At 30.9% G+C, this 24,970-nt stretch overlaps 1 protein-coding gene across 4 annotated transcripts in view; it reads left to right on the top strand.

The window, feature by feature from the left end:
- Positions 1-24,970, top strand: part of LOC115879032 (synaptotagmin 1-like) — a 99,200-nt gene that overhangs the window by 10,500 nt on the left and 63,730 nt on the right. For 3 of the 4 annotated variants that reach the window (XM_030895665.1, XM_030895664.1, XM_030895662.1), the window contains exon 1: positions 563-709. The exons of the other annotated variant lie outside the window; for it this stretch is intronic. The gene's annotated coding sequence lies outside the window, so the exon portion shown is untranslated. Of the gene's footprint in view, positions 1-562; positions 710-24,970 lie in introns of those variants that run through there. 4 annotated transcript variants of the gene reach the window in all.

Raw genomic sequence — 24,970 nt, 5'->3', positions numbered from 1 at the left:
TGTCAGTCACTTAAGGATTTTATATATTAGTATAGATTTAAAGTGAAACAATATTATATAAACTGTACTGAAAAATATAAAATATTCTGGTATATTTTCATAAAACACCGCACGCCTCTGGATATTTTATGAATGAAATCGGCGATGTGTTTTTAGAAATCTACGTTTCTCGCATCGCTAACCCGATGTTTCAATTCCATTTTTAGACAAAATCACTTTTATTTTCAATTCTGTGGACACTCGTAAAATATTTTACAGATATCCATTTGTGGTCTAAGCGTGGTTGACAATTATATTGAAACATTTGAAATTTCTTTCTACAATGTCCATAATACTAGACCAAATATTAACATTGGCAATTATTTTCCCCTTTTCATTCATTATTCGTACACGGCCATACATAATTAACAATTATGAGATAAAAGCAACATTTCAGAGTAATCCTGAACTCTGACCATTGAAAACGTTGCAGTGAAAATGTGGAAAATCGGAAAATTCCCTCGCTTCAGTCCTGCGTGAAGCGGCGCGAAAATTATCGATTTCCCCAATTGAGGCAGGGTGCTGTCGGTAGCCATATTGGCGAGGTACAAGCTCAGAGCTACTGCCGTCATACCCTTGAGAAAACGGGTCTGGAAAAATCGGAAAAAATCCAAAAAATGTGTCGTGATTCCTAAAAATTATAAAGTGACATAGATCTGAAAGACAAAGAGTAAGTTTCTTTTGTATCCTATAGAAGTATCAATTAGAATTTTAATGGGTTACATTTTATATAACACATAGTGGTCAGAAAAAAATTGAGTAATATTTTATACTGTTCTAATGTAGCTATATATCCCTTAAGTTTTTGATTTTATTCAAAAATAATTAAGTTTATACTCCCAAACTCTGTCATTATTATTTTCACAATTTATTTATAATTTTTTTAATAAACTTCCCATAATTACAATGATATAAAGTCTAGTACCTTAATTCCAAACAGATAAAGAATAAATTTTATTTAATTCATTTATTAGGGAACTCAATAGCTCGCAATTAAATCATTTAATATTATTGATTTTTTAATAGTTTTTTGATTTGCCACTGATAGTTCAGTAAGGTTTATTGACGCTGTGTAATACGTAATTTTTATCAGTATTATTAATTATATTTCAATGATAAATACTAAATAATAATATTCAATATTATCCGGTGTATATGAATGATACAGGGTGTCCCAGGAATAAGTGCAAGTAGATTAACTGATAGTATATACAGGGTTGTTCACCACATACGACACGGAGTATTGTAGCTAAACGATTAGATTTTTACAAATTTTAGGTTTTGGATTCGTTGAAGGACTATTAGAGCTACAATTTAAAAACAATTTGAAAAGATACAGAGTGGCCCAAATAAGTAAAAAATATTATAGTTGTATTTTTTTAAATGGAATTGAAATAAAGGTAAATTTGATTAAGGTTTATTACACTTAAACCTTACCGTTTTTGAAATATTTTCAATTTTGTGAAATTGTACTAAACAATTTAAGGCTTTATTTCTCCAAGGGTATCAGAGTTTTTAATACTACATATTTACTGAAGATTATTAATTGATCAGATATTGGTGTTGCAATAATGAAAATTATACTTCCTTATACAGAGTGTCTAAAAATTTATATTAAATAATTACTAGCTTTAAACGATAATAACTTGTCTAATTTAAATAGAACACCCTGTATAATTTACTTGATTCAGATGCACAATTTAATTGTCTATCAAATTGTGCTATACCATTTTTTACCTATCTCTTCAAGTTTTCGTAGAAAATATAATTTTATATAATTAAATATACAACCATTATTTCCTCCCAAAAATTAGTTAATTACATATTGTTTTAATTAATAAATTATTCTAAATAAATGTGGATTTGACTCAGAAATCAATATAATAATAAATTATGAAAATGAACGTCTCTGTTATAAATAAGCATTCGCCAAAAATAAAATAAAATTTATAAGGTGTTACTTTTTACCACAGTGTCAATACACATACAAAATTCAGTTGTTTAGTATTCGGAACAATTATTACTAATCAACGTAAACAGTCAATTAATGTAGTTTGAATATTAGGATCATATTAATTTGGTCCTTTTTAACAAATAATATTTATTTTTTTTTAATTTTTTAATGAAATAACAAACTATATCGACAATATTAGTATTTGTACTCTTTTAAAATTTGTTACATCTTTAAAAATAATCTAAAATGTCAATATTCCATGGGTATAGTGATAAATGCGGTCTAAATTATAAGAAAAGGTATTTTCTACGAAAACTTGAAGAGATAGGTAAAACAGGGTATAATATAATTTGATAGACAATTAAATAGTGCATATGAATTAAGTAAAATATACAGGATGTTCCATTTAAATTAAACATGTTACAGCCGTTTAAAGCTAGTCATTATTTAACATAAATTTCTGACACTCTGTATAAGAAAGTATAATTTTTATTATTGCAACACGATATCTCATCAATAAATAATCTTCAGTAAATATGTAGTATTAAAAACTTTGATACTATATCTCGTATATGGTGAACAACTCCAGGGTTGTTCACCACATATGACACGGAGTATTGTAGCTAAACGAATATATTTTTACAAATTGTAAGTTTTGGATTCGTTGAAGGACTATTAGAGCTACAATTTAAAAATATGTTTACATGATACAGAGGGTCCCAAATATGTAAAGAACATTATAGTTGTATTTCGTCCCATTGCTGCCAAAAGTCACTAACTTACTTTTTATTACTTCCAAGAAAAATGCGTCTAAAGAAGAATTGCATTGCATAAAGATGTTATAGTTAATAACTATTCGGTATTAAAATAAAACATAAATAGCCAGAAATCGTAGTTAATGACTTTTACAATCCATTCTCCGATTCAAAACATAGTTAGTGATTGAATTTGGTTGTTCGGAAAAATGTTAGTGACTTTTGGCAGCAATAGGACGATTTTTTTAAATGGATCACCCTATATATTATTCCATTTTTAGATTCTACGATTGAAATAAAGGTAAATTTGATTAAGGTTTATCACACTTTTAAGGTTAATCACACTCATTAAGGTTTATCACACTTACAGTTTTTGAAATATTTTCAATTTTGTGAAATTGCAGTAAAAAATTTAAGGCTTCATTTCTCCAAGGGTATCAAAGTTTTTAATACCAAATATTTACTGATGATTATTTATTGATTATATATCGTGTTGCAATAATAAAAAGTATACTATCTTATATAGAGTGTCCAAAAATTTATATTAAATAATCTTTAGCTTTAAACGGCAATAACTTGTTTAATTTAAATAGAACACCCTGTATATTTTACGTGAATCAGATGCACAATTTAGTCTATCAAATTGTATTATACCATTTTTTTCCTATCTCTTCAAGTTTTCGTAGAAAATATATTTTCTTATAATTTGGACATCATTTATCAACATTTATACCCATGGAATATTGACATTTTAGATTTTTTTAAAGCAACATATATGTACAAAATAACAGGCGATAAAAAAATAATAATATTGCATGTCCATTTGTTTACAAAAAGAAAAAAAAATATGTAAATCTTTAAAATAGTATACCAAGTATACCAATCAATCTGTAAAATAGTATACCAATTAAATATACTGCTATTATTTCCTCCCAAAAATTAGTTATTACATATGTTTTAATTAATAAATTATTCTAAATAAATGTAGATTTGACTCAGAAATTAATATAATAATAAGAGATGAAAATGAATGTCTCTGTTAATAAATTCTGTTATAAATAAGCATTCGTCAAAAAAGAAATATAAAATGTATAAGGTGTTACTTTTTACTACATTGTCTAATACACATACAAAATTCAGTTTTTTAGTATTTGGAGCAATTATTATTAATCAACGTAAACAGTCAATTAATGTAGTTTCAATACTAGGATATTGGACCACTTTAAAAAAAATAATTAAACAGTTTTTTTTTATTTTTTCAATGAAATAAGCGAACTATATCGACACTATCTGTACTAATATGAAATCTGTACTATATAGTTTGAAAATTTGTTACATCTTTAAAAATAATCTAAAATGTTAATAATATTCCATGGGTATAGTGATAACATGAGGTCTAAATTATAGAAAATGTATTTTCTACGAAAACTTGAAGAGATAGGTAAAAAATGGTATAAAACAATTTGATAGACAATTAAATTGTGCATTTTATTCACATAAAATATACAGGGCCTTCCATTTAAATTAAACAAGTTATTGCCGTTTAAAGCTAGTAATTATTTAATATAAATTTTGGACACTCTGTATAAGGTAATATAGTTTTTATTATTGCCACACAATGTCTGATCAATAAATAATATTCAGTAAATATTTATTATTAAAAACTTTGATACCCTTCGAGAAATAAAGCCCTAAATTTTTTAATGTAATTTCACAAAATTGAAAATATTTTAATAACGGTAAGGTTTAAGTGTGAAAAACCGTAATCAAATTTACCTTTATTTCAATAGTATAATCTAAAAATAGGATAATATACCGGGTGTTCCATTTAAAAATACAACTATAATATTTTTACTTATTTGGGACACTCTGTGTCTTGTATAATTATTTTTAAATTGTAGCTCTAATAGTCCTTCAACGGACTCAAAACTTACAATTTGTAAAGATCTTATCGTTTAGCTACAATACTGTCTATGTGGTGAACAACCCTGTAATACAGGATGTTCCTTAATGACATGCTAATATTTGAGGGGGTGATTCTTGGACCTATTCTAAGAGAAAAACCTCATTTGAATGTATGTCTTAAACATCTTAATTTCTGAGATACAGGGTGGTAAAATTTTCAAAATTCACATCAAAATACCTTTTTTGGTGTACAAAGAATTTTATTTAATTTAACCAGTAAAAAAGTAACTTCTCTTAATATAAAAATTATTTTTAAAATCTCCATTCATTTCCAACGCATGGTTTTTGATTAAAAAAGTTTTATAGTAGTTTAGAAAAGTATTTTTTAAGATAAGAGAGAGATTAGACTATTTCAGTACTTTGTTTGGTATCTCCAAAAGCAAAGCGCCTCTGCCATCTCTGTATTAAACGGAATAATACGTACTAAATCATATCAAGAGACACAATAACTACTTTAAATAATTTAATTTAGCATAGTTCAAACTGGTTACTGTAGCCAAAAGTTTTACGTAAAGTTTCTGAAGATTAATTAAACATATAATTGAACATGGCTTCTAGTGGACATATGTCAGGTTAAGTAAACTGTTTCAATTGTTTCAGTCTAGTCGATTAAGCCCTGCTAAGTAAAATAGACAGTGTAGGAAAGTTTTCAACTCCAACCATAGGTATTTCAAAGCCTGCTTGACTGAAAATAATAGCATTCTCACTAATCTGAATAAAAACTTTTTTCATATTTTCGTTTCTTCAAATACTGATCTCTGTGGACAACTTATTCTTCTGGCATTAATTGGAAATAAACATGGTGGGCTATCCTTCATTTTGAAATGTCTTTCTTTCTTGCGTTGGTGTATTAAATCTAACGTCTAGAGGTGATTTAGTTTCTAAAGAGTAAGTTTATGGGGGTTAACATTAACATTGTTATTGATAGCTGATAGAGACATTCTATTATTTGATTAAATAGTATATGGTATGATATTTTTAACACAGACTAAAGTTATCGTTGAAAGGAGATAGATGTTACACTATATAACGTATATCGATTTATGTATTTGAATAATGTAATTTTCATGTAATTTTGAACTCATAATTGATACTTCCGAGTAAAAAGTTTGAATATTTGTCATGGTAACGATTTTCTTTAAACAAAACAACTGTAATAGAATTCTTAGATATCATTTAAATGGATTTACTGAACAAACCAGAAGGTTTAGATGTAGGAACATGATATATCGTTGAAAAGCAATTTTATTTTTGTTTCGAATTTTTAAATAATATTCCTAGGTTCGAATTTAAAATAACAATAATTTGAACGATCTTATAAAACGGAAATAATTATTTTTTTCTACAAACGTCAAAAAATGGCAAGGTTCGCGAAATGATAGCAATGTGCGAAGTGGCACTTCTTTTCATTTTCCTACGTTTTCATGACACGGTGCGCGAAGTAATGCGCGAAATGCCTATTTCGCACACTGCATGTAAAGTATATACATATACCGGGTGTTGCATCTTTGGACGGGACATAGGAAATCCCATGTAAATTTTAATGGGGTCAATTATTGGCTTCCCTAATTATTTTAGAGAATAATTCTATTTAGGTTTATTGAAGAGCACTAAAACCCACATTCAACAGAATAACTTTAGATATTTTTGATTAGCTCGTTTACGAGTTATCGCCGATTTCTTTTTAAATATTTTTCCTTTCTTATGGCCCTGTATTTACTTATTACCAGTCAAGGTAAAAGATAACTGTCAAATGAAGTTGTCGTTTCAGAAATTTACATATTTAGTGCTTTATTATTATTGAAAACTCATCCCTACATCGGAAATCTTAAAGATGTATTTATAAATACAAATTAATATGAATTAAAGTAAAATAAAGTAATCATTTACAATTACAGTATATATCCTGTTTTTTAAATAGCTCCAGAGAAAGAAATCATTTGGCGAAATATCAGGAGACGTTGCTGGCCAATTTACTGTATGATTTACGCCAATAACGTTTACGTTAAAACTATTGTAGTGTATTTAAATTTCGCTTAAGAAATAATGGCCCGATAATATTTTGTCCCAATATCTCGAATAGCCCAAACATTTAATTTCTGTGGATATTGTGTCCTTGTTTCGACAAACCTGTGTTGGTTTTCCTTGTTCCAATATCGATAATTTTGAATATTGGGTTCATTATTTAAGGTAAACGTGCATTCGTCAGTGAAACATGTTCTTTAAAAATTCCCTATCCGTGTTTGCTCTTTCCATCATATCAAAACAAAACGCCTTCCGCCGTATTTCGTCCCCATCTCGTAGCTCTTGGTGCTTTTCATATTTGAAGGAATAGTATTTATGTCGTTTCAAAATTCGAAACGCTGTAGTGTGATCTATTCCTATTTCATCCTCAAGTTTCCTTGTGCTGATGTTTCCATCGTTCTCTTCCACGCACAATAAAACTTCCAAGTCGGTATCATTTCTTGCATCGTCTCTTTGTTCCTGCCTTGCTTCACATCTGCAGTTATTTATTAGGGTACCTTTGGTCTCAAGTCTCTGGATATTCCTTGCGGCTATAGATTTTACAGGTATCGGTCTATTCGGATATAGAGCAGCAAACATGTCCGACACCTTTTGATAACTATTTCCTTGATAATACCATTTAATCATCAATACTTTTTCTTCGGCTAATATTTTCGATGTAGGTATGAGTTTTTAATAATAATAATAAAGCACTAAATAGATAAATTTCTGAACTGTTATTTGACAGTTATATTTTACCTTGACTGGTGCTCATAAGTAAATACAGGGCCATAAGAAAGGAGACATATTTAAAAAGAAATCGGCGATAACTCGTAAACGGGCTAATCAAAAATATCTAAAGTTATTCTTTTGAATGTGGGTTTTAGTGCTCTTCAATAAACCTAAATAGAATTATTCTCTAAAATAATTAGGAAAGTCAAAAAAAAATTGACCCCATTAAAATTTACATGAGATTTCCTATGTCCCGCTCGACGTTGCAACACCCGGTGTAGCATTTTGGAATTTTGATTTTTGGAAAATGAAGAACTAAATCATAACTAATTATTTATTTCGAAATATTCAAGAATAAACAAATAGCAAATACCAAAGTTAACACTAATGCATATTCTAGTTATTATTTACAATATTATCATTAATAGTACAACCAGTACACGAACCAATATTTAATTTTATTTTTTTTTCGAAGCTATAATATAATAATAATAATTTTTAGGGCGGGATATCCTGATTTTAATGTTTGTAGAAAAATTTGCAACTCGTGCCCGAACTACTTTGATGATCTCGACTAAATTATCAACTCTTAACCTTTCCTTAACCTATAAACTACATTTCAGCTTTAAAAGCCGAATTTATAATTTAACCATTGCATATTCAAGATCATGTTTTTGTAAATTATTTTACACATGTTTTATTTTTATATCTCGAAAACTATTAGAGATCGGAATAGGTTAGTATAATAGAAAAATTATGAGTCCTGTTAGATTAGGTTAATAATAATAGTTCTGTTAGGTAAATGTAATAATAAGTATACCGGGTGGTCTATTTAAAATAACAAAGATGCTACCACTTTTAATATGAATCGACAACACTTTTATGCTGAAAATAATTTAGACAGATACCTTTATACAAAAATCCAAATTTTAAAAAATATCCATTAACCGATTCGCCGTGAATCACCTTGTATATCACACTAATATCTTTATTAGATACATTATATTTGAAAACAATGTTGTACAATATTATAATAGCCTAGCCGCAAATTACGTTTCAAGAAAACAGGAGAGTCTTTTTTTAAAAAATAAAGTTTTAATTTTATTTAATAAAGTACAAGATGTTTACTGTAAGAGCAAAGACAATGGAATGATTTTTAACAATGAGAAAAGAGTCTCCTCGGCTTGGTGAAGGCTTCGTGGAAACTGCAAGGACCGCATCTTCCCATCAGGATGGCCTGATCTTTTTAGCAGGTGTGCAGGAATCCGTGGGCGTAACTCCTCCCTCCTTAAGACAAAAGAAAATGGGGCTTTCTTTTGGTTGGACCTCTTCGGGTTGATTTTCTTCATTCGTAGGGGCAGTTTTCTTCAGTCGAGCCAAAATAGGGTTGAAGATCTTTTTCTTGTATAAGACGAATACCAGGGTGAGGATAATCATGACAAACAAGATGATGGATATAATAGGGGTTGATTTCTCTGCTAAGCTTTCTTCCGATACTGGAATCAATTGATTAGCCATTTTTCGAAGTTGATAAATTTCCTCCATATTTATTCTTGAAATATTGATTGTTTCGTAATTATTTAATGTATTGATTTGTTCAAATTTGATCGATGGTAAAATAAGTGGTTTTCCTTCATCAATTTGAACATCATTGAAATACTTCTTGTTGTTTATTTCGATTTCACATTTCTCTGGTATTTTTATTAAGCTTGGCTTATCGATTTCTATGTATTGATCGATTTTACACTTGGAAAATATTCGATCTTTTCCATTTGGTAGTATTAGTACTTCGTTCTGTGTTATCTGCTGGACTACGGTTTCTTGGACATTGATATTGAGGGTGTCGCAATTTTCAATTGATGATCTTCGATTAGTTGAAGGGTACAGCGATCTTCAGGGTGGAAATCTTCGATACAGTAGAAAGTGTCTTCTAATTTCGGGCAAATACTTTCTTCGAATTGATTTCTGACTGCTCGTGCGAGGTAGGGGTATTTAGGGATAAAAACTTTATGATTCTGGATGATAGGATATAAGTGATAAAAGGTAAATATATTCGATTGTACGATTGGGACATGTATTGCAAATATAAGCTTTGTATTTGAGAATGATATTTGTGTCCCAAAGAATTGGTAATAAGACAAGATATTTTTAAATTTTGGAATTTGATTTTCATTATAGATTGATTTTAAATAATTTAACATGTGTTCTCTAATTCAGAGCTAGGCAGAATCGAATTATGTAAAGTATTTAATTTTGCAAACATTATTGCATCTTCGATGTTGTCAAGAAAGGTGATAATGTTTTGACAATCTAGATTTATTTTGTGTTAAAATTCCTTGAAGACTAATATAGTCGTGAAGATTACTGATTTGTTTATTCATTGCATTTTGAAATAGTCTTAATCCATAATTTAAGTTTTCTTGATTTTTACTAAGAATTGTGATAGTTTTATTATAATTGTTAATTAAATTTTTTGATAACGAAATTTGCATGTTTACTTCGTTTATAATGTTTTTGTGATCGTTTTTTAGTTTATTTATTATATTATCGTATCGTTCACCGTAGTCTGAGTCAAGAGTACCAAATAACCATTTATTTGCCTTTCCTACGATGTTTAATAAACCTCTTTTACTTCGTATATGTGGATGAAGATTTTTTAATTTATTTAATGTTATTTGAGTTAATGTTTCGGTCCTTAAAAGAATATTTTGGGATAACCCGTGATAAGAAATAGGGTTAGAACTATTTTCTTGATCTATAAAATTCTTAATAGTTAAAAACTTACTTTCTATATCATTAAATTGATTAATAATAGTACCTAAGTCTATAAAATGTATAAATGTATGTTTACTATAAACTAGTTTAGATTCACCTAACTTAAGGGGTAATAAGTAATTATTAAGGGTTGTTATTTGGGTGTCGTCCATGCTGTAAACTTGGACCAGCGCTGCAATTATCAGCAGGGTGATTTTGATCATTTTCAACCTGTAATGAAATATTTTGTTTAGGCTTTCTTGCGCTGTTTTTATGGTAAAACCCTTTATTTGTCTCAATTTTAATATCTGTTTCGTTTAAAACAGAGAGCTTTTTAAATTTTGGAAGATCTTTCCCACGATTTTTAGTTTTTATGTACGCCGTATCTGCGTTAAGGTATTTAGGTGGGTCTATTCTATCTTCGTTTCTTCTGTTTATAATTTGTTCTTTTTTATTATGTTTATTTTCCTGAATTTGATCGTAAAGTTTCTTAGTTGTTTCTTTATGATTTTGTACATAGTTTGATATAATTATATTGTCATTTAAATCGAAGGGGTTGTTAGTATTTATGTGTCCTTTGATTATTTCGAAGGGTGTGAATTTTGTGACACTGTGTATAGCGTTGTTATATCCCAAAACTGCACGATTTATTAATTGATTTGGTGTAAAATTATTATTTTCTTCTTTTAAACATCTATAGTGTTCAATAAGGGTTGAATGAAACCTTTCTACGGGCGAGTTTGAGTTGCTATTCTTTGAGTGGTATAATGTAGATCTATTTTATATAATTTACAGAAGTTTTCTAGTTCTTTATTTTTAAATTCTGTCCCACTATCCGTAGTGATTTTTAAGGGTAATCCGTGATGTGTAATAAAGTTAAATAATTGTTCGATTACTTCGATTCCTGAAAGAGTTTTCAAGTGATAGGCTTGTCCGTATCTCGAGAAGGTATCGATAATAGTTAAATAAATTTCGTTAGCTATTTTAAAAGTATCGACATGGATATGTTCGAAAGGTTTAGAACATGTGGGTGTTAGATTAAATTTTATTTCAGGGGGACTTCTGTCGTATTTATTCTTTTGACACGTTTCACAGTTATTTATGAAATTTTCGATGTCGTTTAGCATTTTTGGCCAATAATATTTAGCTGACAATGCGTTTTTCATTTCTGTTATTCCACGGTGACAAGTTTTAGTGGTATGGTACATGTTTAACTTCTCTAGCTGATCGTCTTGTTTTTCTCTGTCTTGTAAAAATCTATTAGCTTGAACAAATTTAAAGGAAGAATTTTTAAATAGATTTTGAAGAGTTACAGTGAAGAATTTTGCGAAATTATCGTCTCTAAAATACAACGCGTATGTTTGTTTTGGATCGATAAATTCTTTTAATAATTTAATAATATTTTTGGTGGTATTTTTAATAGATATCTATATATATAAATCTGACTGTCCTGACTGATACTGACTCATCAACGCCCAGACCAAACCCTTGACCCTAGAAAGCTGAAATTTTGCACAGGGGTTCCTTTTATGATGTTTACGTAAGATAAGAAAGGATTTTTAAAATTCATCCCTAAGGGGGTAGTAAAAGGGGTGGAATATTACAATATTTTTTTATTTAAAAACGGTCAAGTTTCCGAAAAAACGCTGAAACACGTATATTTTATTTTCTTTTTTACATATTTTCAGATTTTTAAAAATGTATACAGGGTGTTTCGAAAAATCTGGTCATTGATTAATCACGATCCTGCTTAAAGCGCTTGACGTAAAAAGCTGATTTTTGGAAAACGGATTGACTTTAGGGTGTAGAGGTTCGATAAGAAGGGATTTTCGAAACTCGAATTCTAAGGGGTGAAACCGCCCCTCAAATATTAGAATATTTTTTATTTAAAAACGGTCAAGTTTCCGAAAAACGCTTAAACACGTATATTTTATTTTCTTTTTTTACATATTTTAAGATTTTTAAAAATGTATACAGGGTGTTTCGAAAAATCTGGTCATTGATTAATCACGATCCTGCTTAAAGCGCTTGACGTAAAAAGCTGATTTTTGGAAAACGGATTGACTTTAGGGTGTAGAGGTTCGATAAGAAGGGATTTTTCGAAACTCGAATTCTAAGGTGGTGAAACCGCCCCTCAAATATTAAAATATTTTTATTTAAAAAACGGCCAAGTTTCCGAAAAAACGCTTGAACACGTATATTTTATTTTCTTTTTTTACATATTTTAAGATTTTTTAAAAATGTATACAGGGTGTTTCGAAAAATTGATTAATTGGTCATTGATTAATCACGATCCTGCTTAAAGCGCTTGACGTAAAAAGCTGATTTTTGGAAAACGGATTGACTTTAGGGTGTAGAGGTTCGATAAGAAGGGATTTTTCGAAACTCGAATTCTGAGGGTGTGAAACCACCCCTCAAATATTAGAATATTTTTTATTTAAAAACCGGTGAGTTTTTCGGAAAAATTCTTAAACATGTATATTTTATTTCGTTGTTTTACATATTTTAAGATTTTTTAAAAATTTATACAGGGTGTTTCATAAAATATAACCATTGAGTAATCACGATTCTACTTAAACTGTTTGACTTTTAAAGCTGATTTTTGGCAAACGGATTTACTGTGGGGTGTAGAGGTTCGATAAGGAGGGGTTTTTCGAATTTCAAATTCCAAGCGGATGAAAACGACCCACAAATATTACAATATATGTTATTTAAATACGGCGAGCCTTTCGGGAAAACACTTGGACACGCATAATTGATTTTGTTTTTTTCATATTTTGAAATTTTTAAAAATCATACAGGGTGTTCCAAAAAGTTGGGTAATTGATTAATCACGATTCTGCTTAAACTGCTTGACGTAAAAAGCTTATTTTTGGCAAACGGATTTTTCGAAAGTCAAATTCCAACGAGATGAAACTGCCCCTCAAATATTATACCAAGTTATATAATAATATCGCCATATTGTTTTTTTTCATGCTGACATAAATGTAAGAAAATTTTATCTTAGTTTGTATGTTAATGGAAATTCTTGCTTTGCTTGATCATCACCATTACAAATGATTAATCCGACGCGAACGAAGTCGCGGGTACACACTAGTGGTTACATAAAGTCGGGTATTTTGAAAAACTGTGTTATATCGACAATTAATATTTTCGATATCACCTGTTGTTAAAATAATTTGATGTTTAAATACATTTATTGATTTTTCAGATATTGGTAAATTAAAAATAGGGTTTTCTAGAGATGTATGTATTGTCTCTAGGTCTGTCGATTTTTTACTAGATTTTTTACTAGGAGTTTTAAAAGGTGGTCGAATTTGTATATCAGATATTATATTGATTTTATTTTTGGGTTTCGTTAATTCTGGTCCCAAAATTTCTGATACTATCGAAGGGTATAATTGTGGATACTGTTGTAAATCATTTAAGAAGGTATCTATGACATCATCTGCGTCTCCCGAATTGTTTGCAATTGATTGAGTTTCGAGTGCATTCAGATCTTGTATGGGGTTTCTTGACAAAGCGTCAGCTGCTTGATTAACTTACCCTTTTTGTACTGGATTTTGTATTCAAATTCCTCGAGCTTTAATCTCCAACGTACAAGTCTTGAATTTGGTTCCTTGAGTGAAAATAACCATTGTAAGGGTTTATGATCTGTGTTAATTACAAATTTTTGTCCAAATAAGTATGGTCGAAAATATTTGCAGCTCCAAACAATCGCTAGCAGTTCTTTTTCGATCGTAGAATAATTAATTTCGGCTGAATTTAGGGTTCTTGATGCATAGCATATTGGATGGTTATTTTGTGATAAAATAGCACCAATAGCATAGTTAGAGGCGTCTTTAGTTAGTTCAAAGGTCTTCGTAAAATCTGGGTATGTTAGTACGGGCTCTGATGTTAAAACATTTTTACATAAATTGATACTTTCGATGAATCCTTTGGTATGGACTATTTTTGTGTTCTTCTTCGGACATTGGGTGAGAGGCTTTGTAATTTTAGCGAAGCTCTTTATAAATTTACGGTAATAACCAACTAGTCCAAGAAATGATTTTATTTCTCTTGGTGTCTTGGGTATAGGGAATTTTTTATTGCTTCGATTTTGTTCTTGTTTGGTTTTATTCCTTCTGCCGTTATGATATGGCCTAAAAATTCCACTTCCTTTCTCAAAAATTCCGACTTATCTAGTTGTATTTTTAGTCTAGCTTCTTTCAGTTTTTTGAATACTAATTTTAGGTTTCTTATATGTTCGTCTAGTCCTGTGCTGAAAATAATTATATCGTCCATATATACCATACAGATTTTATTCTGAATATCCTTCAAGATCTCGTCCATCACACGTTGAAATGTAGACGGCGCGTTCTTTAAGCCAAAGGGCATACGTGTGTACTCATAATATCCTCTGTCTACAGAAAAAGCGGTCTTCTCAATGGAGTTCTTTTCCATTTCGATCTGATGGAAACCATTGGCAAGATCTAGTGTAGAAAAATAGTTACACCTACCTAATTTATCTAGGATGTCATTAATGTTTGGTATAGGGTACCTGTCGTCTATCGTTTTTTTCGTTGATTTTTCGGTAGTCTACAACTACTCTCCATTTTTGTTTCCCGGACGCATCCATCTTTTTGGAACTATCCATATGGGCGACGACCAAGGGCTTGATGAAGGTCTTATTATACCCTTGTCTAACATTTCGTTAATCTGTTTTTTGGATTTCATTCGTGTGTACATATGGGTATCTATATGACTTAGAATGTACGGGTATTTCATCTTCTGTCCTGATATTATGTTTTACTTTTGATGTGAATGTTAATCTATCTCCTGGCTTATAAAATATATCGGAGTATCCTCTGCACAATTTGGATATTTCTCTTCGTTCTTCGGTATTCATATGAGTTGTCCTTATTATTTCGTCTATTTCAGTGTTTGTACTGTTTAGATGGTATTGTTCCATCTCTCTGGAGACATTTTCAAATGTGTATAGTTCACAAACATTTGACTCGAATTTATCTACAGGTATTGGTTCTTGTAGTGTTACTGAAATGGTCCTATCCGTGTAATTTTGTATTTCTACAGGGGCAAAACCGTCCTTAGCGTAAGATAAAATTTGGGGAAAATAAAGTTCATTAATTTTACCTGGTTTAGTAAGAATTTCTCCCTCGAAAACACTGACGGGTAAATTTTTAATAAACTTTTCATAAGGATTTACACTAATTGAAAAATTTACTTCATAAGGCTGTCTAAATTTAAAAGGTATCTGAATATTATTTCCAATCAATTTTTGATCGACTAGGTTAATATTTAGATTCATTTGGCAAAGATCATTTAAACCAATCACCTGTCAAAGTAATCGTGAAAGTCAAAAAGTATAAAATCAATATCATGATTGATACCGTAATCGAGAAGAATCGGTACAGTGGCTTGAAATTTCGTTTGTTTACTACCTAAAGCTGTTTTTATATTATTTGTTGTTTGATAAATACAATTTGGAAATTTTTCTTCTATAATCGAAGGTTTTATTATCGATTTTGTGCTTCCTGTATCGATTAATAGTTTCAAAGGCGGGTTGATAGTTTCTATATAAGGTAAGGCGTTATTCGATGAGATATTTATCTCAATCAGCTCTGTTGATTTGTTGGCCCGGTATCTTGAAAATGTTGTTCTTGGGTCATTTCTTTGGTACCTGGTTGAGTGTATTGATACTTATTATATTGATTATTGTCAATATATTGATTAGTATCTTCGTCTTGATTGTAATCTGTCGTATTCTGATCACAATAATTTTCCGTAGAATCCGTATAGTTTTCCTCTGTACTACAATCATTATTGTACAATTCTTGGAAATTGAAATTCGGATTTCTATCGAACATTCTGTTCCGATTATAGGAGTTCTGCGAAAATCCTCTACTACTATTTAAACTGGGTATCCTGGAGGTTGTTGACATTGGCTCCGGTTTTGGTAATTGTCCTGGTGGTATTGGCTTAGGTTTAAATACGTTTACGGGAGGTCCAAAAACTTCTCGGTTTGTTGGAAACCTTTGTGGTGGAACTTGTCTAGTTTGAATATTTATTGGCTGACAAGGCCATGCCGGTTTATTTTGGTGATTTTGGTGATTATAGTTAGTATTGTTAAAATTAGGTACATTATTTTGTCGATAATTATTAAAATTATTTTGGGGGTTTTGATTATTAAATGAATTATTCGGATTATTTTGATTATACGAATTAAAGTTTTGGTTGCCAAAATTATTCGTATTATGTTTTGGATTTTGAAAATTATTTTTTGGTTTATCAAAAACGTTATTACACTAGCCATAAAGTCGCTCAAAATTCTCAAATTCGGTTACGTACGCAATTGCGTCTTCGAGACTTTTTGGTGTTTTTATATGCATGTTATTTTAAGCGTCCCTGTACAACCAGCTATGAAAGTGTTTAAGGCTGTTTTATCAAAGTAACTAATGTGACATAATTTTTTGTTCCCTATTTAAATTTGTGTCATTACTAACCCTTTGTATGACATTGCTTCTTAACAATTGTAATCTACTCCCGAAATTTAACAAGTGTTCGTTTTTAAAAGGCCTAGTTCTGGTCAGTTCTTGTACCAAACAATCGATATCGCGACGATCAGAAAAACATTGTATTAAAGCATTTTTTAAACTAACCCAATCATTGAGTTCGGCGCGATTACCGACCATCACCTCAGCTCTACCTATTAATTTTTCTTGTATACATTCGAAAATACACTGTAAAAAAAAATGAGTGAAATTTCACTCAGATTTCACTCAATACTTTCTCAATTTCTGTCCACACCCGATTGAGTGAAATTTCCACTCTACAGAACCGAGTGAATCTTCAATTCTCAGAGTGAAAAGCACTGAGTGTTTTCACTCAATCGAGATTAGACGAAAGACTCCTTTTTTACTCATTATTGTTTACCTTTAGTAGGATTTTGATCGATTTTGATAATTTATTCACTTTAAAATGAGTGAACTCACTCAAGAACCTTCAAAAATATTTTTATTTGTCATTTTTATTTGACAAAAAAACAAATAAAACCAAATATAACACTATTATTATAATATCAAAAACATTTTAAAAAGTTTTCAACTCTTTTTGGAAAAAATACAGGAACTTTTTAAGCTAGATGTCTAGAAAAGTTGCATCACATCGCAAAAATCCGCTTTATTAAGAGCATTCGTCAGCTCGGCTACCAACATTCTCGAATATTTCTAATTTCTAAACTAACTTTTAATAACGAAAATCCTCCGGAAAATCCAGATACTTTTCCTCCTGAAAATTAAAAAAAAATGTTATTCTGCCAAATGTTCCAGTTCCCAGTTCCAGATTGAGGGAAAGTACCTAGATTTTCGCTACGCTAATTAGTCCAGGAAACATCCGAGCATTGCGGCAATCAGTAGATGCAGTAGAATTTGAATATATGTTGGGCGGATTTCTGCGATGTGAAAAAAAATGTTCTTAACATAAAACATACTTAGGAGTTATGAGTTCGTATTCGCTTCACCACGCCACGCGGCCACTGTCACACTTTACATCACACACACATACACTATGGACTTGTAACCTGGGCACCTTCGAAGGAACAAGACAACCTATTTGTAGGACAAGACAACCTGATTCGAACGACTCGAACAGATAATTAAAAACTGAGGAACAGGGAAATAGCTTATTCGGTATCGAAGAAGCGCGTATGACGTATGATTAGTAATGAGCGAAAATACTCTAAACTGGGTGATTTAACTCAAATTTTTATTGTGTAAAACTATAACATGAGTTTTTAAGTGAATTTTTCTATTCCATTACTCAAAGATAGGGGTTATAACTCGAACATGAGCTTATTCAATAGCTATTGATTAAATAGAGATCATATTTGAGTAAAATGATGAATTTACTCTATTTTAGATAAAAATGTACTCAATTATTTCACTCAAAAAATTCACTCCCTGAGAAATATGTGTTCACTCAGGCTGATTTTTTACAGTGTATGTTTTTCCAAATCTGGACTATTCATAGAAGAATAACTATCAATAAAACTTTCACATCTCTTTATAAATTTGTTTAAAGTGTTACTATCTCCGTCAAAATTTCTTATATTGTCCAATTTAGATTTAAACAATTCCCAATTTATTTTTAATTCGGTCATTTTGGTAGAAATAGTACTACTTTTCACTGGATTTTTGGAAAAAGATAAATTGTCAAATTTACCTATAATATCGTCTAAATCGGTCATTAACTTATGATCTAAGAAAATAAAATATATTTAATTTTATATAGCAGTTAAATTGTTATAACTAAAATCAAATATTACGTTTTTTTATTAAAAGAAAATTACGTTCTTTTAGTATTATTATATGATAAAAAATTTATTTTTATTTTAGATTTATTTAATATTGATTATTGATTGATTTTTCCTAAAACTATTCTTAAAATAAATTCTCACAATGAGTAGCGAAAGGGGTTGCGCAATGCAAAGCTTAAATTATCCCAACCGAACACCTTAACCAGAGGGCGGAATGGGGCGAAAAGGAAAAATGCACTTACAGTTTGATGCCGAAGTACGTCGTCTTTTTTCTTTTCCTGATTCCCTGTCGTTGTTGTTCTGGACTCTGCTGCTGTCTTCTGGGGTTGTTCTTTCTCGATCCGTGCTTAAGGGTAGATACCACAAGTGGAAAACTAGTCCCGATATTCACTCGATTTTCTAGGATCTCCACCGCACAGATCCTACCGACTGCGCCAATTACGTTTCAAGAAAACAGGAGAGTCTTTTTAAAAAATAAAGTTTTAATTTTATTTAATAAAGTACAAGATGTTTACTGTAAGAGCAAAGACAATGGAATGATTTTTAACAATGAGAAAAGAGTCTCCTCGGCTTGGTGAAGGCTTCGTGGAAACTGCAAGGACCGCATCTTCCCATCAGGATGGCCTGATCTTTTTAGCAGGTGTGCAGGAATCCGTGGGCGTAACTCGCATTAAGATCTATTATAGGTCCTAAAATCACAACATAAGGTCTTATTTGCTCTATTCTATTTTTAGACCTCAAACTAAAGCGTAAATACATGATCTCAACTGCTTGAGGAAATCGATTTTCTCATAACGTTGCGACAGTCAAGACATTTCATTGTTCCTTACGAATAAGTTATTTCTACTAAGCCCCACTTTAAGTTCAGCTAGTGTATAAGGCAATTTTTAATGGCAATTTTTCTAGATCAACAGTAAATAAGTGGTCCTGGACTTGTACTACATTGTAATTACGAGTATATTAGTCTATCGATTAACATCAAACGTGTTTTACTATAGCTATGTAGATTGTTTAAAATGTCTTGTTAATTGCAGAAAAGTGAATTTACAAAGATACTTGGAATTTTATCGAATTTTAAGTTGTTTTTAAGATAATTAAAATAAGTACTAGATAACCAAACAAATTTAAAGAATATTATTAAACAATCTAAACGCACGTGTTCATATAGAAAGTCACTAATAGCACAACTTATCCAATAAGCCCTTTATGAACTCTAGCCCCGTATGAACATGTACCTGCCGTACCTGTTCACGTTTACATGCAGTTTTGTCAGAGCACGGTGATGTCTCTCACCTTAAAGGTAGATTCTCACTATACTTTCCCTTTTCATTCCATATCCGTTCCGTATGTTTTATTGTTTTAACGGTATACGTAAGCTTTCGTTTCGTACTAAGCTTTTTACGTAAGCTTTCGTAAACCGCTTCAAGAGAAGCGGTTACAGTTCTTGCAGGAATGGCTTCAATAGAACTGCTGGTGAAAGAACGAGACCTCATTTATCAAAGAGGAAAAGAGTATGCTGCGGAGGCTAAGCAGATGACTTACGCACAACGACAAACAAGATGGAATGAATATCAATGGTGGGATAAGACTTTTATCAATGATATTAGAAAATGGTGCGAAAGAAAATGAGGTGATATGAATTATTATACATCACATGCCATGACTGGTCATGGGGTCTTTGGCTCATACTTGCAAAGAATAAAAAAAACAGGAATATGCATGTTGTTGGTTTTGTGCAGAAGAGGTGGATACCCCAGAACACACTTTGTTTGTATATCCAAGTTTGAAGCTTACATGGTTCAAACGTACAACGAAATTGGGTATAAAATTAGAAAGACAATGCAGCAGAAGTCCTCTCTAAGAGGTGAGAACGAGTGGAAAAGTGTCAGCAGACTAATGACAAATATAACGAAGGAAAATATAGAAGAGGTATAGACATTGTCAATAAAGGATACTTTGTGAGGTTGAAGTAATGCAGGGCAGTTCCAACCGCACTTGAGAGGGAAAACAAGGGAAAGGGTTTTAGTCGGTTAAACGGTTAACCCCCCCCAACCGGGGACAAGACATTCTTACACAATCTCCTTAGATCCAACCAAAGTGGCAGAGGGAATTCCCCATATCATCTGACTAGGAGCATCCCCACCAACCACATGGTCTCGCATCTCCTAGAGGATGAATCGTATCAGCTCATTCAGTCAATCAGTTATTCGTAAAACTTGATTGTAGTAATAAATAAAGTAGATATTTTTATAAAATACCATCATTATCAAAAACTATTATTAGCTCACAATGTACTACCTAAAAACTATTTAATTTTTAATTTTCTGTCATATAGTTGTCAACCTTGAAAATGTTATTAAAAAGAATCGTCATACAATACAATTATCTAATGTTTCATAAAATAAGAATACAGACAAAATGAAGAAACAGAGCTCTCTGTAATAGAATCTATATTACATTACTGATTCACCTTTTTAGGATATTAAACGGTACAAGCTTTCATAAAGAATTCCCATAATTCCAATTAACTCTAAACTCTAGCGTTTTAAGTTTAATCTTTCTCATAAACCTCAGCCAACTAGACAGTTTTGAGTCAAATAAAGCAAATTGATCTTAACAGCGATGCCAAAATAAATACTTCGCTAATTGAAAAGTTAATATATTATTTAATTTTCACAAAATATACATTTCTAGGTACAAAATTACTAATATAGAAGGTGAACTTTATCCCCAAAACTTTTAAAATGCAAATTTGAAAATAACGCGTTCAAACAATGAGTTCTTTTATAAAAAGCAACACTATGTTCTGAAGACTTAAATATTCCTAAAACCAAACCAAACTACAAAATATTTTTTAGAGACCTTTTAAAGATATATTATTTTGATACACTAAGTTTAAGAAATAGGGAATGGTTGAACTGAACGTGAAAGATTGAATTGTACTAAACTACGAAACAAAGAAGGGATACAGGTCCCAGGGCGTATTTTTTAATTCATTACATCATATTTTGATTTTCCTTGGCGAATTGTTATCGGCAGCCCGTTGACTCGTTCAAGAATATACCAATTGAGCAATGAAAGTTTTTCCTTTATATTAATAATTTAAAAATGTTCATAAATTCCTTTATTGATTTTGTTGTTTAATAACATTTGTAGTTTTGTTATTGGTCTTTTTTATTATTCTGAACTTAACAGGCCATAAGATTAAAAAATAATTTTACTTTTTCGCTGGTTGTATTTTTAAGAGATCCTGTATTAAACTGCGTTGGTTAAATCATTTTTTTTTTAATTTCACATTGGTAAAAGTAACGAATATCCTACAATTTTAAAGTTAATTTCAGTTTTGTTAACATATCTCTTAAAAAAGGTAGAAAAAATACAAGTTAGAGTAAAAATTGATTATCTTTTATTCCAGACGGAGTTATCGTAAAAATTCCAAATACGTCCCGAGATATTAGTCTTAGCTATACCCAGAACTTATAATTCTAGTTAATTTTTTTTGGCAAAATGGCAGCAACACAAAAATTACAAAAATTACATTCCTTTTTTTCACACCCTGTATATCATAGAAAACTAAATCTCGTACAAAATTAGAAAAATCTGATCAATCTACGAAAAACGATCTTTAATATGCTAAAAAATCAACAAAATCGGTCCATTTTTTTTTTCAAAGTTGACTTGTAACTTGTTGTTGCTGAAAATGAGTAAAAAAATCGCTGTGGTATTTAATTTGACGGCCAGTTTATTCTACTGATCGAGATCGAAAAGATGGAAATCGGTCAGTGAACGAAATGAACTAAACGATCTAATTTTTCTTTTGTACTATTCTAGTGATCGAGACCGAAAGATGGAAATCGGTCAGTGAACGAAATGAGCAAAACGAATGTGTCTTTCTTTCAATCGAACAGAGAGTGCGGCGTTTGTTGCCGCCATGAACACAAAGAATATAGCTTATCGTGGGTAGCCTAAAATTTTATTTTAATTTAAAACTCTAATATATATAAAAAAACAAGTTCGGTTAGAATGATCGGTTCGGTTCGATCGATGACATCACTATATAATTTTTATATACCGTGCTGGCAATCGTTACTTTTGGGTCGGTACTTACATGTGTGGAAGTAAATCGCATAGGGATCTTATTAAGTCGGAATGAGAGAAATGTGACGGTGTGCTGTTGCGGCGTTACCGGTACGCCTTTCCCTATCAGGTAAAGTAAAATCACGATCGCAAACCGCTTATATTATTTTTAAACGACTTTTTTTTCGAAAAGATAACTAGATAAAATCATTAGATATGTTTCTGCGCATCTGAAATGGAATTATAAGAATATCGTTAGGGTGCCCATTTTTTTTATAACGATATAACGCGATAAATTAAAAACTCAACTTTTTAACACATAACAAGCCATAACTTAAGAACCACTTTAGATATTGAAACTTTTTATTTTGAAGATCGGATCTTTTACAATATGATTAAATAAGAAAAATTCGATAAGGTTGTTTCTTTTTCTTTCAAAAATTAACATTTTCAGCAATCGTGTAACTTTTTTATTTATAAAGATTTTCACATCCTGTCTGTGAAAAAAATATAGCAGAAGTGTTAAGAAAGTTTTTGAAAAAACTACAATCAATTATTTTTAATAGATTTTGAGATATCGATTCATTTTGAATTCAGAGAGACATTTTGAATTCAGAGATAGAGCGACCACTGTCGAACACCAACTCAATTACAATTATTTTTACCAAAAATGCAAGTGTTTCTAACTTGCACTTAAACATTTTCAAGCTATAGGGAAAATTACAACGACTCGTTAATAAATAAACAAATAAAGTATCGTGAGACGTAATTAAATCGTTAAGCTGAACGCCTTTCCTTTGAACTTTATGTACTGACAGAGGTACTGATTGGGTCGACCGGTGGACTGCGACAAATCTGCTGTATCCCCTTCCACGTCTCTTAGCAATATGCGCAGTTTCTCGGTTTAGTTCGTACGTTTGGCAACGTGTTTACTGTTCTCTCTTTGTTCAGTACATTATAAACGCATTGTGCTCTTCTTACATACGGAAATCTCGACCCAAGACTAACCTTTGCCAGTCCTTAGTATAAAATTACTGCGATCTTCATTTCAACAACTATGAACTCTGGCGCCTATTACTTTATTTATATAGCATTAATATATAAACAACAATTACTTAATCCTTAGCCGGCGCTGGATTCCATCTCTAACGTAAGACGGCAAAACAGCACTTGATTCGTACTAAATGAACTAAACAAACTAGCCTTTTGAAGTGAACTAAACTTCCCGCCTCTAAATGTCAATATATAATTTTGTGGTACTAACGGTTTGGGTTATCAATTAATATGATGTAAACTTATTAGTACACACTTTATTAAAATACTTTAATCAAATACACAGTTTAAAGAAGGCTGAGTAAACTTATTCGTAGTAATTGTTGAGAGTGTGTTGTTAGAGTGTGTGTGTGACATCGTTGACCGTTGACAGACGTGTTTTTGTTATTACTCTATGGACGTTTCTCGATATTCGAGTATCACCAAGGATAGAGTAGGAATGTCGCTTTCAACATTGTCACCACAATACTCCCCCCTAAAAAACGGAGTTGGTAGAAAATAGTATAGGATATTACAAAACATAATAATACATTAATACAATAAAAAGGTATTCATTATGACTAAACATTTGTATGTAAATGTAAATGTATGTATTTAACTTAAACTAGTGTAATACTAATACAAAGATTATTCTATAAATAAAAACGAACTTGTTTTTTTTTGAATGTTATACATTTGCTAGTTTCTGTAACCGAAGACAGTTCTTTACAGTAAGAGTGATCATGAGAAATATTGTCAGGTGCAAGTAAATATGCAGGTTTGAGTCTATCTTTAGAAATGTTAACGTTTTTACCATTAATTGCAATGTTGAAATATTTCTCATGTCGAGATATTACACGATAAGGTCCATCATAAGGAGGTTGTAGAGGTTTTCTTACAGAATCTCTTCGTAAAAATACATGAGTACATTTCTCCAATTCGGGTGATATAAAAGGTTTTGAACTAGAGTGGTTACTATCAGGTACAGGTCTTAACATTTCCATTTTGTTTTTTAATAGCGTAAGGAATGTCGAAGGATCGGTATGAGTGTTAGAAGTTTGAAAAAATTCGCCTGGTAAACGTATGGAAGAACCGTAAACTAGTTCAGCAGGGGAAACTTCCACGTCTGAGCGAAGAGTAGCACGTAATCCTAACAGTACCGTAGGTAAAACTTCTGTCCATTGTGGAGAAGAATGCGCCATTATAGCGGCTTTTAAAGTTCGATGCCATCGTTCAATCTTTCCATTACATTTGGGATTGTATGGTGAAGATCGAACTCGCTTACATCCCATTAATATGCTGAGACTTTGAAATAGAGAACTTTCGAATTGACGACCTTGGTCA

This window comes from Sitophilus oryzae, unplaced genomic scaffold, assembly GCF_002938485.1.
Source record: "Sitophilus oryzae breed Bouriz unplaced genomic scaffold, Soryzae_2.0 scaffold_1559_pilon_pilon, whole genome shotgun sequence".
Lineage (NCBI taxonomy): Eukaryota > Metazoa > Arthropoda > Insecta > Coleoptera > Curculionidae > Sitophilus > Sitophilus oryzae.
Note: the sequence above shows the minus strand (reverse complement) of the source record. Positions and strands in the feature narration are given on the sequence as shown.